We start from the raw sequence: 5,380 nt of genomic DNA, 5'->3' as shown, positions 1-5,380 counted from the left end.
CAAAATGGGATCTATCAAAAGAGCAAGCAAGGTATAGACTTTATACCTTCTGTAGACTGCAAATGATGCTCAAAACCGAATCCTTCTAGCCTCCTCTTGATCCTTCAAGCTTTTCCTTCCTTCCTTGGATCACAAAAGCACCAAAATCACTCCAAATGCCTTAGATTGCTTCAATAATGGCTAGGGTTTGCTATGGGGGTCTTCTGGGAGCAAATGGGACGAAGGAAGCCGAGTTAAGGTGTTTAAATAGGGTGCAAACCCTCGGGTTAGGGTTTTTGTCCAGACAGGGCCTACTCGCCGAGTCCGGGACCCGACTCGTCGAGTCCACAGCTTAAACTCCGCGTCTCATCCCGCTTCTACTCGGCGAGTTGGTCCTTCAACTCGCCGAGTCCAAGGCCGAAAATGCAAAACATTAACGAAAGAATACGTACCAAGAACCAGGTGCTACATATCTATTGTTTGTTATTGACTCATGTATGAACTGACTCATTGTATGTTTCTTTGTTCTAGTAATAGTATTAGTATCTCCCTAAACTATACCTATTATAGTTTACTAGTAATGTTGTTTATGTATATGAACATGTGTGTATACCTTTGCTACCCAAAGGTATTGAACGGACTGATGGAACGTTTATGTCTATATATGTATACATGATATATAACTAATATTTAGACGATATTCGGACGAATAACCGATGCCCTAAGGCCACATCCCAACGAGGAAAAGGAAATAAAGCGAGCTAGCCGTCCTAAGTCCTTTAAACATTACTTATATAACTATACATATATAGACATGCATTTGAAAATATTAAAGTATAAAAGAAGTTTTGTGAAACCTTTGAAATATTTAATAACTAAGAAATTCTGACTTGATGTCAGTTTGTAAAATGATTTGAAAGCAGTTTGTTTGATAAGAACAGTTTTAAGTATAAGAAAACCTTTGTTTGAAACACAATTGTAACGGAGTTTGAAAGGAAATATTCAGTATGTAAGACAGATTGATAAAGAGTTTTAAACAAGTAAAAACGTTTTGGAAAGTCATTTGAAGTAATATGTTTGGTAAAACAGCTAAAAGTGTAGTAAATCCATTTGTATGCTAGTTATCAATCACGTATGATTGATATAATAACTAGCATGATTCAACTTGTATCCCCCCCCCCCCCATAAAAGCATTTAAAAATATTTAAAAGGTTTATTAAAGGGGTATGAACTCACCTGTAGTGATTGGTTTGGATGAACGGACTGTATAGGATGCTAAGTGTCAAGTGAAGACTTGAACACACACAATGATCCTAGTTAACATATAATAACACATATATGTATCCAATTAGTCTTTAAACAACTAATTAACAAAGTTAAGACATCCTAGGACATGTAAAACATATTATATAAGTGTTATAAGTCCTAAGGATTGCATCTATGGGTTGAATAGCTACAAAATGGAGCTTTCGGTCCAAGTGGTATTCGGTCCTAATGACCTTTCGGTCATGGAGGTTTTCGGTCCAAGTGACCTTTCGGCCATGGAGGTTTTCGGTCCAAGTGACCTTTCGGTCCAAGAGGTTTTCGGTCCAAAAGGTTTGGCCGAAAACTCTTGTTCTTTGATGCATAAGGTGATTTTTCCAAGGGCTTCCAACAAGTAAAGAAGTGTTCTAGACTCAATACTAAGCATTAGGAAGGTTTAAAGTCATTTTGCACCTTTCATAAGGGTTTTCGGTCTAAGGAGATTCACTAGACCGAAAACACCTTTGTTCTTAGATAGTTGGCTGTTTTCAAGGCTCTAAATTAAGTATCCTTACTAGATAACAAGTATAAGAGATAGATACTTACAATAAGGAAGCAAAGAAGGGTGTTTTCAGCCCAAAACACTAGTGTGTGTTCTTAGTGTTCTTGGTGTAACTAAGAACACTTGAAGATCTACATAAATGGAATGATTTCATGGATGAAATCATGTAAAAACACTTGAATATGGAAGGAATCAACTAGATAGGGTAAGAAACACTTACATTTTAAAGATCTAGAAGGAAAAATCGAATGATACTTGAGAGGATTTCGGTTCTTGTTCTTGAAAGAGTGAAAAAGTGAAAAATATGGCTAAGTGTCATATATATACTCATGGGGGTTTTCGGTCCAAACACCATTTGGGCCGAAAACTCTTAACTCTTGGAGTTTTTGCGAAACTGATGCACAATGAACCTAGGGCATCCTCTCTCCTATTGTTCTTTGAAGTGCTAAGCTTTAAAACACTTAAAACTGACTCCAAAATGCTTAACAAATAGCAGAAACAGTTCTAATTTTTATTGAAGTGAATGATTGTTCAGAATAGAAATTTCGGGCTTTCACATTCATGGTGTTTGTGAACCATTTTTGGCATCACATTTGAGGTGCTAAGTTCTTAAAGGCCAAAACTACAAGCTACAACAAAGAGGTAATTCTAGAACTCATTTCTATGTTGTTTATGTCAATTGTATGCTAGTTGTAGGCTTCATGCTTTGGAAACAATATTGCATGTATAATTAGAGAAAACATATATCCAAAGCATTTTGGGTTGTATGTGCACCATAGGATGTTGTAGTATACTAAAACCCAACAGTGGTATCAGAGCCTATGATAGTTTTTTATTATATTGATGTTGTTGTATTATTTTTCGAAGCTAAAAAACTGTTCTGACAGCACCTACTCGACGAGTGCATGATTGGACTCGATGAGTAGGTTGTTTTTTGCCTTGAACTCGACGAGTTCATAGTTGGGCTCGAGGAGTTGGATGATCAAACAACAGTTTTTTAGGTTTTTTGGCCTGTTTAGGATTAGGATCATTACCACAAAATGTTTTAGTTCATAAAATGTGATTTTGTTGGTATGGTAATGATTATACTCATCCAATCAAAAGATAATTGTCAAAATTTCAACTTTGTATTAGTTTATATGAGAGGGTAATTTCTTGTAAATTGTTGATATGAATTGTCTTGCCTTATGAGTTAATTTAGAACATGAAAATTATATGATAATTTTGCTTGGTAAATTTGATCTTAAATGTTTTTTAAAGTCATCCATAACTTGTACTCAAGTTATGGAACATGAAAAGTTTTTTCATAAAAAAAAACCATATTAACTCATAAGTTATGGAAAACCAAAAGTTTTCAAGGGTTACGAAACTTGCCCTCAAGTTTTGGTATTTGAAAACTCTCAAATTAAGAAACTCTTGTAATTAAAAATGTGTAACTCTTGGGTTCATAAATTAAAAAAATTAATTAAATAGTTTTTAATTTTGAATTTTTTATATTTAGAACCTTGAAGTATTTGAATAGCTCAAATTGAACGTTATGGATTTTATTAAATTAATTAAAGTGTTTAATTAAAAGAGAATTAATAATTCCATAATGACATGGTTTAAGTTTAGTTAAATTAAGAGTATAATTTATTAATAGATTAAACCATCTAGTATTTTAAAAGTTTAAAATACACCCTTATACTGTATAAAATTAAAATTTTAATAATTATATATGTATAAGTTAAAGAGTCAGTCTTACCGTTAGTAGGCCTCATTCATGAAGTCGGTCTATAAGGGGGTATAAGGTTACTGCCTATAAAATAGTGGTTTAATGGGTGTCCACTCTCACCCGCCGCTTCCTTGACTGGTGGAGGGTCGTTAGCCGAACGGGTAGGATAGGACATTCTCATAAAAAGTATAATGAATACTTTAAGTAACTAAATGTCTTACAAATTCCCAATCTTAGTTACTTAGGAAAAATGTGAATTTGGTGCTAACCCATGAAATTGCACTTTGCACCTTGCTGAGTCGTTAGTGGAGCGTGTGTGGTTAACCGGCACACTAACTTGGACTAACAAGGGTGGCAAAGGGTAGCTCGATGTTTGTCATAAATCAATGGAGCGTGTGTGGTTAACCGGCACATTGATTAGGTGATAAATGACTTCGAGAGTACCAAACCAATTTGCATGGTTATTCACACCCTGTTTGTGATCCTCGGTATCCCAATCACAAACTTGAAGGGCATAATCGAGATTAAACATGTCATTGAATAGTTCAATGAATCTCAAAAGATCTAGGAATTTCAATTCATTTAAAAGCTAAAGTTCATTTTCGTTTTTCATGGTGGAAATTGGTAAATCGTCATTTACCTACCTTCAAATATTTTTCAATTGGATTAAGGAATCCCTCTTCCGAATTGTAAAATATTGTGTTGGGTCCTAGCCTTAATATTTCATTTTGGGTGTTATATTAAGGACTTAAATCAACTAACTTGAATTTCTCCCTTATAGATGTCTAGTTCTGACAACTATAGTCCTCCCGAATCTTTTGAATATAAATTTTTTCATAAAGATGATATTCCACAAGACGATCAAGGTGAAAGATTAATCCCTTCTTCGTGCTGTAGTGGAACTTCACTTCCTCCACCTCCTCCAATAATTCTCCCTGACCCACAAGTTCAAAGACTTGAAAATTTCAAGATCACTCAAGCCCTATTGGCTAGCGAACACCAAGATGGAAAGTCTTTGTGTGCACATGTCTTGGAGATGAAGTCACACATTGATAGGTTGGGAATGTTAGGAGTCGATGTCTCAAGGAAGTTAGTTGTTGACTTGGCTCTTCAGTCACTCCCTGAGTCATATAGTGAGTTCATTAAGGACTATTATATGACAGATGACGACATGACCCTTATCAATCTTGCCCATTTGCTTGTTGCTGCTGAATGATCAATGATTTGACGCACTAGTAAAGCAAATTTTATTGGAAGATCTACTTCCCAAAACTTCCATGGATATTGACAATGGGAACATTGGAAGTCCAGAAAAGCTTTCTCTTCCCAATGGAAAGGGATCAGCCATAGTCAAGTCATTTGACCAAATGGTAAAGAGAATGGCTAAGTCTGAGATAGTCATGTGTACCATTCCCAAAGAGTCCATATGTTTCTATTGCCAAGAGAGGGGGCACTGGTTGCAAAGCTGCCATATTTACCTAAAAGGTCGCAAAGATGGTAAAGTCAAAAGGTTTGACTCTACTTTAGGTAAAATCCACTATCTAACTCTATTAAGTTCCTAATTGGAGATTCTTAATACATGATGTAATGTAATTACATTTTGATGTTTTAGGAAGAGTAAGTTGATTCTGATCATGAAGAGATGGATTTAGATCGCATGGTTCGATGATCAGAATTTTGAGACGCTGCTTAAGAGTTATGATAGATTGCTTAGGAATAGACAACAACATAGTTTCAATATCTATTTGCATTGTAAGGATAAGTTTTATGCAATTTTTATAAATAAATAAAATTTTTGAAATTTATCTTATTTTAAGTTTTCTTATAATTGCATTTGTGAAAATTGTTGTTTATATGTTTCCATTGATAGCAATATTGGAAAA

The sequence above is a fragment of the Lactuca virosa genome, chromosome 6 (assembly GCF_052849685.1).
Source record: "Lactuca virosa cultivar CGN04683 chromosome 6, Lactuca_virosa_CGN04683_v6, whole genome shotgun sequence".
Taxonomy (NCBI): domain Eukaryota; kingdom Viridiplantae; phylum Streptophyta; class Magnoliopsida; order Asterales; family Asteraceae; genus Lactuca; species Lactuca virosa.
Note: the sequence above shows the minus strand (reverse complement) of the source record.